Here is a 13,219-nt window from a genome sequence, read left to right as displayed (position 1 = left end):
CCTCCAAGCATCTGGTGCTGCCTTCTTTCCAGATTCTTATTCCAGGGCAACACAGCCAGGGTTTCTGTGGGAGATTCTCCTCCTCGCAGTACTTATCCCACAGTCCCTGGCTCCTGGGATTACCCAGAAACAATCATGTAGTGAGGTTTAATAACACATGCAGGTGTGGTCTTCCTTCCAGTGGCCCAGAGCACAGGACTGTCTGTGTTGGTTGCACAGTGGAAATACAGGGGAGCCTTAAAAAAATACTGATGCCTGGGTCTCATCCCCAGAGATTCTGAATTAATTGGTCTGGGATGTGGGCCACCTACTGTGATTCTTAAAAATCTCCCCAGGTTATTCTAGTGAGCACCTAACACTGAGGACCAACCTTAAAGCCACCAATGCAGAAAAGTGCAGTTCTGGCCTGAGGTCTCATTGACTTAGAGAGAGCCTGAGTATACTCAGAGTTACAATAGAGAAGAAAGCCAAGTAAATGTCTTGGATGCACTGGAATCTACGAATCATTTTTATGGCTCTGGTCCTCAGACATGTGTGAGGGATTCAAGGCAATGAGCTCTGAGACCTCCGCTGTCCAGAGTCACAGCACACATGGGGAGAGATGCTTCCTCTTTTCCATACCCCATCAGTGCTGAAACGCTACCTTACATAGAGTCACAGACTGGGGACATCAGAGTCCAGTGTGTGTGTGACGGAGTGGGGGCTGGAAAGAGAGGTCAGGATGTGCTGCAAGCCAGGGAAGGCTGGGCAGGAGCAAGACCAGGGCAGCCTCAATGGCCTAGATGCTCATTGCACTAGCGAGATGTGAGAAGCTTCATTCCCTCCTGAAATGGGGAGATGATGTCAGGAGAAAGTGACTTGGTATGTGAGGGGGGAAAGGAAGGCAGGCTAATGTGTGAGCTCACCATCACAGCTGACACTTAAATGTATGTGCTAGAAAGGCAGAGAGTATGAGTGTAATGACAGTAACAAGAGCTGTTATTCCAGTACTATTGAATCTTATCGTAATGTCATTATTACATATAATATATTCTTATTTTTGTTAAAAAGTATAATGATATTAATGATAATTCTGGTCTACAGTTTCTTGTCCAAATCCATGGGACCATACTTTTTTCAAAATCAAAGTTTTCAGATTTCCCAAAGGCAAAGCGATAAATAATGTGTATAAAGCAAAAACCCAGTAGCAACTGTGGCAGTATTCTAACCAAACATACTCACACTTCTGCAGCAAAAGTTATGAATATTGATCCTAAGTGGGGTGAATAAGCATTATAAAAACCTAATGTCTCTCCAGGTCAGGTTATAAAAAACCTTTTGGTTTTTTAGTCTTTTTGGATTCTGTGATTGTGGGCTTGTAATACCTACCTACATCATTTGTGGAACATTAACTATTTGGTAAGCAGTGTGCCAAATACTTCAAATACATGATCCCATTTAAAACCCACAGCAGCCCTGGGAGGAAAAAAAACCCAAACATTATTATAGGTAGAAATTGCTATTTCCACTATCTCACAGATAAAGAAAAGGAAGCCAGCAAGGTTGAACAACCTGCCCAAGCTCTAGGCCCATGGCTATAGCGTAGAAAAGTTAGAGCAAGGATTCAAATTCTGTTCTGACTCCAGAGCTGAACTACCTTGCCAGGGGGAGCTGCCAGTGGGGATGCTTTAGAGAGGGGTACACATAGTGCCTGGGTAGACACAGAGACATGCACAGTCATGGTAGTCTCTGTAGAGATGTGTGTGTCTGTGTGCAGAACATGTGCGATTGCTCTTGTGTGAAGCTGTGCGGATGAGTGTGTGTGTACCATAATTTGTGTGCTTGGGCGTCTTTCTGTGCTCCTGCATATCTGTGTGTTGTGGGGATGTCTTCTTGGTGTAGGGAGTGTATGGGCATGACACCCTGTGTCTTTGTGTTTGTGCCGCCTCTTTTTGACTCTGCATGAGCAGTTCTGGAACAAAGAGAGTTACTCTTGTGATATGTCTGGTTTCACAATGGGTGCAGCCCAGGGAAGAAGGCGATTGGGTGGATTTCATCATTCTCAGGAGAGATGGAGTGTTCTAAGGGAGACCTGGTGATGAAGACTGAGTGCAGGCCCCAAGTGAATGAGTTAGTCAAGGTCAGTGCACAATAACCCACGGGCCCAGGGAGCTCCTGCAAGCACCTCGGTGCGGTCAGTGAACTTCGTCTTGGTTCAGTTATTTTTGAGGGGACTGTCCTCTGGATAAATGAAAGAAATCCAGATGTTCTCAAAGGTTCTTAGGAGAAGGAAGAGATAAAGATGAAAGCTTTTGTGGAGACCTTGGTTTTGCATTGTTGGTCTGCATATTGGGCAGCCAGCAGGGCTGCATGCAGTAGGTGGGAAGGAAGGCTGCTGCACAATTGTTTTCTGTTTTTCTAGACCATGCTCTAGAGAGTGAACCTGGGGAGGACCCAGGCTGAGACACCCTGTGCCCTGGCAAGCAAGTTCAAGTAAGCAATGACCCAGAGAGTCGGAATTCACAGCTCAGGCCTTGGGCACTGTGGATATTGGATGGCAAACCTCAACACACCAACTCAGGTACAAAAAAAACCCCCCAAAAACCACAAACAAAAGAAACAACTATATTGCTTAGGGTTCATTGTCAGTCTATACTCTCTATGAACCCCTGACTGGTACTACAAGGAGAGAAAAAAAAAGGAAGAAGCTAACACATATTGTCTAATGTGCCAGGTGCCTTGTTAGTCATTTTTCATGCTGTATTTTGTTTCTTCCTGAGAGCTACTTCTAAGGTAGGTATTACTATTTTATTTGCATTTTAAAGAAGCTCATGAGGGTTAGATAGCTTAACTGCAGTCATCCTGCTGGCTGGGATTTGAACCCATGATTCTCTGACTACAATCCCTTTATACCACATTGCCTCTGAGTTTCCTCCCTTCTCGGAACACTGTTGCCAGTAGACCCTGAACCATAGACTGCAAACACATTCGTTTTCATTGTTGTAAATATTTCTTGTGTTTTCTTTAATACAATTATAAAAATTTCAAGTACAGAAGAGATCTGATGCTATAGTCGAAAGTTCCCTAAACTGGAGCTCAGGAAAACTGAGTTCTAGACTTAGTCCTTTATCACTTCAGATTCCCTCATCTGGAAAACAAAGTGGTTGGCAAAGATGTTGGTATAAACCCTTTTTAGTTAAAGGTGGGTTAGGTTGTGACCCCGAGAAGGGCTTTGTCTTACTTCTGAGTTAGCTGAGAGTCTGTAGTACAGAGTCAGACATAAGGTGACTTTGGCAGATGCACTAAATCCTTCATTATATCAAGTGTCATTAATTCACGGTGATTTTTAAAACCAACAAATGACAGAACACTAACACCTGAAACACAAATTGACAAATAGTTGCTAATATTCCCTGAGCTCTTACTTGGTGTCGGGTGCTCTTTTCTAAGAATGGAGTGGACAGGGGGGCCTTGTAACTATTATGCACTGTGACTTGCTTATTTAACCTCTGGGTAAAAAGGAAGCTGATGGACCTTCCAACCCTGCTGAAAGCCACCCACGAATACATTGTAGTCAATATCAATTTTCCAATGTATTACTGATTCTAACAGGCATTAATTTCAAAACAAACAATGGCTTCCTTTGGTGATTTCCATACTGCAGATACAACTACCGTTTTTGCTGACCTGCTTCTTGTGAGATATTTTTTGACTGTCTATAGAATGAAAGAGAATTTATTTTTGGATGTATTTATTGAACTGAACTGGGAGAAGGGGGATAGGGAATTATAAGTGGGAGAATTGTTAATAACTGTCTCCACCCCACTCCCCACTGCTCTGCCCAAAGTTGATGTAAAACCGCTATATCCGTAGTCCCTGATTCCCCTCCAATATGTGCTCTAAATTGCTTTCCTCATTTTGCCGGCACACATACACATCAATTGCATTCACCTTTGGCCTCTATTTCATTTTTGTTTGGCATTGCAAAAGCCCGTAAATGCTGGTATGACTAAGAACTTATCTGCGAAGCATTCATTCATCAAATATGTGCAAGGAGCTTAGGTCTGAATGTAAAAAGTAGAGGTCAAGGTCAGAAGGGTCATTGAGGAAGGAGACTGGCCCTGGCATTAGCCCCACCTCCTTCTGAGTGGGATGGGCCCCAGGGGCAGTCTGGGTCCATGGAAGTTGAGTTTCCAGGAAGTCCATCCTGCCCATGTGCCCTGGGATGGAAATTTGTAGCCCACCCCAGGGACCTAGTCCTGCTCCTTCCTCAGTCCCCCTCTTTTTATTTTGCCATTTCTCTGGCAATTGCATCCTCGAATAGGCTCTAGTTATTATTGCTGTACTGACCACTTCTGAACATATACTCCATCTCAGGTGTCCATTCGGAGTGTATACTGGGTGTCCTGACTTGCAGGCATCTCAAACTCAACTTCTCCAAACCAACTCCCCACTGTGTCCTTTTTGTCCTCTGTACACCTAACCCACTGATGCCTAAAGGAAACATAGGGGTTATCCTACAGTCTTGTTTCCTCTCATTTCTACGTGTAATCAGTTAATGACAAAAAAATCCCCCTTTAATTAAAATTAATTAAAGTAATTAAATGGTAATTAAACTATTTTTTAGTTAGTAAACTTTTGTTAAAGTATAATATCTATGCAAAAAGCTTCCATAAGTGCACAATATGTTGGGATTTTTTCCCAAGTAGAATATGTATCTCTATAACCACAATTCAGATTAAAAAAATCAGAACTTTTGTAGCAGAAGTACCCTCCATCACCTCTCAGTCACTGCCCCACAAAGGTGATTATTCTTCAGACTTCAGATGTCAATGATAAATCTTGTTTGATTTCAAACTTCCTATGAATGAACTCACAGTATACGTCTTTTTGCCTGGCGTCTTTCACTCAACGTTATGCTTGTGAGATGCATCCATGCTGTTATGCATGATCAGTTGTTTATTTCTTAGTGCTGTATGGTATTCTTGTTGCACATCAAGGGAGTGTTATTATAAAGTGTGTGTCTTCATGAGGTTCTTTGAAGACATGCTGGATAGAGTCAAATCATGAGCAGTTTCATTTCATAGAGTACATCTTTAAAACAAAGGCATACCATTTTGTGATATTTAATTTTTTAACTTTTATTTTACAATGTTTATTATTATACTGTTTTTTTGAGACAGAGTCTCACTCTGTAGCCCAGGCTGGAGTGCAGTGATGCAATTATAGCTCACTGCAATTCCTGGGCTCAAGCAGTCCTCCTGCCTCAGCCTCCCAAGTAGTTAGGACTACAGGCATGTGCCACAGTGCCTAGCTAATTTTCTAATTTTGTTTAAAGGTTTTTGTAGCAATGATGCCTCGCTATATTGCCCAGGCTGGTTTTGAACTCTTGACTTCAAACAGTCCGCCCTCCAGGGCCTCCAAAAGTGTTGGGATTACAGGCATGAGCCACTGAGCCCTGGCTATGTTTTAAGCTTATCAATAAGGAAGTTGAGGCACTCTGGAGAGAACCAGATAGATAAGAAGCCAGAAAAAGTAAAAGTGAAACTTCTTCTATTTTCTGGAGTTTGTGCTCTTCGTTGTAGTTTTGAAAGAAAAGTCATGCTTCAATTAATAACAGACAACGGAGTCAATATGATGGGAGCAGAGACAATGATGTGATCAAATGCCAAGAAATGACTGACAGCAGAAAAAATACCATGTGAGCCAAAGCAATTTCACTTGACTTCTAACTTTATTCATCCAACGAATAACATTTCATCACAGTTTTATCAATGGAATGCAATTCCACCCAGATCATTCTGTCAACGACAAGAAACAGCATCAAATCATTCTGTCCACACAAATAAATCAATTGTTGATTATTATTTTCTTCTATTTGGGATACAAGGAGGATCAAATATTTTGAGTAAAACAAAGGAAAGGAAAGCAGAAAAACTTTTTGTTTTTGTTGACAAATCCAGCTGGGTAAATGCAATTTATGTCTTTTGAAAAAATTCATCCTGATGTGAGGAGGGATAAACTGTTTTTAAACTCGAACCAGGGACAAACTGTAATAATAAACACACTGGAAGAAAATGCAACCATTTATTGGTTCTTGCAGATAAAATAGCATTTCCAGGTTTTTTTTGCTTATGTAGTTCTCTTTACTGGAATTCCTCCCCTATTCTTTGAATGTATAATCATATTTTGAGAAAACACAAAATTTCAGGGTCTTACAAAATCCAAAAGGGGAAAGTGTCATTTTTAAATGACAAGCTGTGTGCAGAGTGCTTTGGTTATGAATTAGGCACTTTTTCCTAGTATTGCAATTTCTTCCTGCTGCCATTTTGATGGTATTGAAAGCCCTTTCTCCAGACTTGTAAATTGGTGGTCCACTACTGAATGGAAAGAAATCTGGTTTTCACAAATTTAATTTCATATTCATGCTACATATGACAAAATTTTGCATCAAGCTTTTTCACTTAGTATGTTATGTCATGAGCATCTTCGTCAAATTTTCCCTTGTAGGGAGGAATCTTCCAGCAGCACCTGTGTGGAGAATGGTTCTCTCTCTGGGGCCATCAGGAAAAGCTTGCCCTTTGCTCTGATTCCCTGGGTTGCAATGCTTTTGCTTAACAGGCTCAGTCCCATTCATAACTGTCTCCTAAGGCTTCAGATATGGTATCAGCGGGGGTCTAGAGTCTCTCATACTGTTTCTTTTTCCTCCCCACGACCACTGTGGGAGGAGGTATTTTCTCTTTGTCAGAAGCACAGAAGCAAATGGTCTGCTTATAGCCTTTTATCTGATGATGTGCTCTTTTTGCCACTGCAAGGGAAAGAGTCATCTTTGCTCCTCCATTTTGGTTTATCCTAAGAAAGACCAACACTATGTCTCACCAAAAGAGAGAAACACATAACTTAAATAGAAGTTAAATCTTCAATGGGATATCAAGTTCCATGTACAAGGCTAACCTAGACTATAAAGTCCTTGAAGTGAGTGAGTTTATTATATATCTCTATCTCTGGACACACCGCTTGCATCACATGAAGAAAAGCTTAATCAAAGTGTCTTCATAATGACAAAGACAGGGATGATTATTTGTAGATACAATATTTAAAGTATAAATACAGTTCAAGAAGATTTGCTTCTAATCGAAACACTTCCACGTAAATAAGAATCCTGATGCAAATAATGAGTAGTTTTAAAATGATACCTTTTTTCAGACATTACAAGCAATGCTTAGTTATTAAATTAAAAAATAAACACCCTGTACGATTTAAGAAGAAAATAGAACACATCTCTATTCCCACCACTTAGCTAACATATGGTGTGCTTATTCTCTCTGTCTCTGTCTGTCTCTCCCTCTGTCTCTGCCTTTCTCTCTCTCTCTCGTTGTCATTCACTCCTGTCCTCACCGCTCTCTCTGTCTCATCTATCTTTGTTTTGATTTTACAAATTTAAGTCCATATTCATGCTATACATGATTAAGGTTACACACTTAGCTTTTTCACTTATATCACGAACATCTTTGTCAAACTTTTAGAAACATTTTTCCAAAGCCCTGTTTTGAAGACATGAAAGATGTTCTTCATTAATTTTTAAATTAGGGATATATCATATATGGGTATATTTATACACATATTTTGGGGCACATTTTGAATTGTTTCCTTAGGAAATATTGCTAAAAGTAGATTTTAAAAAATATTAAAAGTATTTGATAAACATTAATATACTCCAGAAAGTCTGAACCAATTTAAACTCCCATTAACAACATTTGTGCATATTTCCATTGCAACCTTGTTAAAAAGTACTATTTTGATAAATAGACAAAAAGGAAATCACAGTTATTTAATTTGCATAAAATACTAAATACATTCTTATTATTTTTGTTTATTTTTTTGTTTCCCTTTTGTGAATTGCCTGCTTATATTCTTGTCCATTTCCTAATGATCTGTAAATGCTTTGTAAAATTTCTTTGGAGAACTCTGATAAATGCTATGAATATTTTTCCCAGATATTGCTTTTGTTTAAAAATTAAATAGTAATTTCTCCCCATGAACAGACATGTCTGATATTAAAATGTAGGTATTCCTCAATAATTTTTTCCTTTGTTTTTAGATTTCAATCCGATTTTAAAATAACATACATTTTCTTCTGTTTTATTCCTTCTTCCCTTCCTCTTTCTTTCCCTCCCTTCTTTCCTTTTTTTCATTTTACAACTACTTGGTCAGTATTTCTGGGATATGGTATAGAGCAGAAATCTAACATTTTCTTTTCCAAAAATGTAATCAGTTGTCTAAAAACCATTACATTCTCTTCTCTTTCCCTTGATTTTAAATGTGATCTTGGTCAAATGCTGAACTTTAATTAGTATGAGAGTCTATTTCTGAAGCGGCTTCCCTGTACCACTGGTTCATTTAATAATTTTTGCTTGAGCACCACATGGCTTTAATTACTGAGCTTGACAATGTGGTAAGCGTCGTTTCCGGTAGTGCTAGTCCCCTTTCATTACTCTGTCTTTGAGGGGCTTCTGTGTTTATCCTTCTAGATGAATTTCTATGTTCATTTTGAAGAAAATTTTGCCATTTTGATTAAAATTTATGGAAACATGAATTCTTTTTGGAGAAAATGATATACTTACAGTATTAAGTCCTTTTGAAAAATTATTTCTTCCTACTCAGGAATTCTACTAGTTTCTCCGTTTAGTTAAAAGTCCTTCATGCTCCTCAGTAAAGTATAACAATTTTCTTCATTAAGTGCTACCTACTTCCTACATTTATTGCTAGATATTTTATACATTTGCTGATATTCTTGGTGGAAAGCTCTTGTGGATTGTGGAGTGTGCTGTGTGTTATATGCATTTTGTATTTGGCCCTAATATTTTAGTTTCTTCTCTGAAGTTTTCCTTTTACTTATTAAAACATATATTACTCATGTATTTTGTTTTGTTTTGTTGCATTGGTTAGAACTTTCAAAGTATTATGTAAAAACAGGGACACTGCCTGTATTATTTGTATTGCTGCTCATTCTAAAGTAGTTGGAGGAATTATAAAGCTGGATCTTCGGTTTCATCATTTAACCAAGTGTCCAGTTTTAAGAGAGGTTTTTTAGGAAGAAAGCTTTATTCTTAGTGTATGTATATAATTTGCATATACACATTTACATGTATATATACATATAATACGTGTAAATTTACATAGAAATGATTATAACCAGGAATATTATTTTTTATTTAAATATAATTTTTTCTATAATCTTTAAATTTCTGAAGTCACATTTATTTGATCATGTGTGTTGATTTCTATCTTCAATATCCTTGTGATTCTGGTTTGTGTTGACATTTTATTTTGGATTTTTGCTCTTGTATTGTCAGTAAGTGGGGTTTAGAGATGTGTGTATATGGTGTTTGTGGTGTGTGTGTGTTTGAGTGTGTGTATTTAGGAGTGTGCTTTCTTCATCAAGTTTGGATATAAAGGTTATGGAAAATAACCTAGAAATCTGTTAAAATATATTCTGGAATATTTTGTATCTCATGGAGTTTTAAAGAACCCACATATTTTTCTGTGCCATTTAGGAGATAATAAGTATTTGCCTTTCGAGATTTTTCTCTGTATTTTTGATCAGTTCGGATAGTTTTTCTCTTTATGATTAAGCTTTGATTCACTTATGTTTCCCTAGAAAATTGCTCATTTTATCATTGTTATACAATTTTTTAAAAAGTATATGAATATATTTGCTTCCTCATTTTTAATTTTTTGTTTTTGTATCTTCTGTATCATTTACTTGCACACACTTGCTAGATATTTAGCTATTTGGCTTCTCCTTCCAAAGATCTGTTCCTAGGATTTATCAGTTTTCTCATTTTTAGCTCACATTTTTAAATGGATTTATAAATTTCTGCTTTTTTTGAGTTTATCTTATTTTTCTTCTGTTAACTAAGTTGGACGTTTTGTTCATTTATTTTCATATTTCATTTTAAATTTTGTAGGCTTTTAAGGCCTCAGATTTCACACTGAAAACATTTTTGGTTGTCACACAAAAGTTTTATATATAATTTTCCATTTGTTGTAATTTTCTCAACAGTCGTAAAAAACATTTAATTCCAGTGTGATTTAGGAATGCCTTTAAATTTTCCAAGTGGTTGTGTTTTGTTGTTACTTCTCTTTGCTATTCACTTGCAAAATTTCTTCTCTTTGCAATTTATTCAGATTTTTATTATGACTTAATATAGAATGCTTTTTTTTTTTTTTTTTTCAGTGCTTCATGTGTATTTGAAAAGATACAGTGTTCTCTGTTGGTAGTATCTATAGTTAGATATATTTCTGTAATGGGATACCCAAGATGAAATTTAATTCTAAGAATTTCAAAAACATAGTAGAAAGTAAAAGTTGTTGGATAGCACTGATAAGACCAGCGGGCTAGAGCACACACAGCCATTAGAGACATGAGTGCTTCCATCTGAAGCTGACAGACCTTCCCACAGTCAAAACAAAAATTATTAAATGAACCAGTGGTACAGGGAAGTAGCTTCAGAAATAGACTCTAATACTAATTAGAATAGACTCTAATACTAATACTGACAGTCAATCAGTCAAGGTTGGGGAGGCCAATATTATCCTGGAAAGTGCAGTAGAGCACAGCAGTACAGAAAGGTCCAGCTCTCAGGAACAGAGTGAGGCAGGGCAGGGAGGGTTGCTGGAGGAACCCTGAGGGCAGGCCCTGGTTGAGGCCTCCAGAAGTGGGTACATCTGTTGACAAGGATAGTTGGTTCTCTCTTTCCTTCTTTATGAACTCTCAGTAAATCCTTGCTAAAGGCTGTTACCTGCTTTGGTATCTTCTAGACCTGTGCAGAGAGGGAAGGGTTTGAAATGAGACCTCTGCCAAGGTGAGGGCAGCCTTGGTCCGGTGGCAGGGTACCAAAGATGGTGGCCAAGCAGCTGGAGGTGGTGGGGGTACACGGATGAACAGGAGGGCTCAGTCCTGGGGACTGATGAAGCAGACCTGGGATGAGGAGCCCTGAGGGGCTGTAAGAAACATCAGAGTGTACCTTGAAATCATTATTGCTTCCTAGGGTAGGTGGGTGATTAAAATGATCATGACTGGAGCCATCAGTTGAATTTTATTTTAGACCAGGCTACCCAGGTTAGAAGACATTTAAATTAGAAATGTTTTAGATAAGCATTATTAGTCATATTATTTATAATTCTCCACCCTTTTCTGACAATGGAATCAGCCATAACCTGAGAGAAATGTGTCCAACTTTTCTGCGGTGACTGTATGACTCTTGGTTTTCTCTCATTTGTCAGAGATTTTGCTTTCGTTCTATTATGCTGTAACAGTGTGAAATGAGGTTGTGCGTTCTTTTGTATCTTAATTGTGGATTATACCCATAATCAATCTAAAATGCCCCTCTTGGCCTGTTTAATGCTTTGTTTGCAATTTCTATCCCTGTTTCCTTTTTGTGTGCATACATCTTGGCTAAGTGCTTAGCCTTTATTTCTGACCTTGTTTGAGTTGTAGCTTAAGTATTTTGTGTTTTGACCAAACAAAAAAAAAGCCTTTGTCTATTAATGAGGGAGTTAATTACACTGACAGTGATTTTCAAAACTGATATGGGTAGTGAACATTGCTATTCCCTGCCCAGAATCTTTTCCTTCCTGCCTTGTCTCAAGTGAGCCCAGATATTTATAGGAATTCAGCCCTTGCATCCCAGGAGAACCTGACTCCACTCTAGCTCCCAGGGTGAGCCAGTTGGTCCATGTGTAATCCCAACTTGTATCAGTGATTGGCTTAGGAATGGGCAGGTAACTCAATTCTGGATAAGACACTGAGAAAGGAAATGGCCTGGGAGGCTTTTCTGGAGAATATGTTTTTGCTCCTAAGAAAGCCACAGGAAAAGGTGGTCTTTCTGCTAAGCGGGATCACATTGAAATGGTACTCCTGGAAATGTGATAGATAGCAGTCTTGCTGCCTGCCTTGGGGGAAGTCCTCAAAAGGATGCCAGAGGGAAGAATTGGGACTCTTGAAAGTATCCCTGAGCCTCTAAATCAATGGTCTGGTGGTGGTTCTACATCTTGTGCTCCTGTTACATAAAATTGGGCAATTTTTTATTTGTTGTTTAAGCCAATTTATTTTATTTTATTTCTTTGAGATGAGGTCTCACTTTGTTGCCCAGGCTGGAATACAGTGGCACGATCATGGCTTACTGCAGCCTCCTCTTCCCAGGCTCAAGTGATCCTCCTACCTCAGCCTCCCAGATAACTGGGACCACAGGGGCGCACCACCATGCTCGGCTAACTTTTTTTAGTTTTGGTAGAGACGAGGTTTCACAATGTCACCCAGGCTGGTCACAAACTCCTGGGCTTAGGTAATCCACCTGCCTCAGCCTCCCAAAGTGCTGGGATTACAGGCGAAAGCCACTGCGCCTGGCCCTAAACCAATTTAAATCAAGGTTTCAGCTGCTTATAGAAGGAGCACCCAACCCACACAATATGTTCATTTAAAATCTTTTTACCTTCATTTCTTGCTTTTTATGTATTATTTCTCTTTAGTTTTTGGTTTTCTGTTATATGTATGTAGATGATATTTTATTTGCGTTTGTTTTCTCCTGTGAATTGCTAAAGATGCATCTTTTTTATTCTACTAAAAATCAAGTAGCCTAATATATACTTGAGCCTTTTGAGTATTTTTAGAAGTATAAAAGTCAATATAATAATGATAATTATAATTATCAGTTAATGTTTTTTGAGCTCTTAATACATGTCATGCTATTGTGCTAAGCAATGTATGTGTGTTCATTAAATTAGTCTTCACAGCAGGATTTGGAGACACAGAAAGTTAAGTGACTTGCCCAAGTAAAGCAGAAGCTGTCAGTTGCCTACTCTGTAGATGAAGACATTAATACAGTTTTACTTCATGCCATGCCTTTAACTCTCCATTCATTTCCTGCTTTTGTTGTTATTGGGGAATTTCAGAACTGGAATTTTAATTATTAATTATTTTTACATTACCTATGTTCTTTAAATGTTTTGTTTTTTTTTTTTTTTTGAGTCCACATTTTCTATAATCATTCAGACTCAATTCTACATTTAAGTGTTTTTGATACTCGCACCATTCCTCTTGAACTGTAATCTTTTATTCTAAGTTATTTAACACAGTTCCTTTTTGAATTAACTGATCGTTTCTGAGTAATTTTTATTCAGAAGATATACTGTTGTCATAGTTATCACAGAATAACCACTGGGTTGGTTATAGAAT

Source organism: Piliocolobus tephrosceles, chromosome 18 (genome assembly GCF_002776525.5).
Source record: "Piliocolobus tephrosceles isolate RC106 chromosome 18, ASM277652v3, whole genome shotgun sequence".
NCBI classification, from domain to species: Eukaryota; Metazoa; Chordata; class Mammalia; order Primates; family Cercopithecidae; genus Piliocolobus; species Piliocolobus tephrosceles.
The sequence above is the reverse complement of the archived record's forward strand: the minus strand, read 5'-3'. Positions refer to the sequence as shown.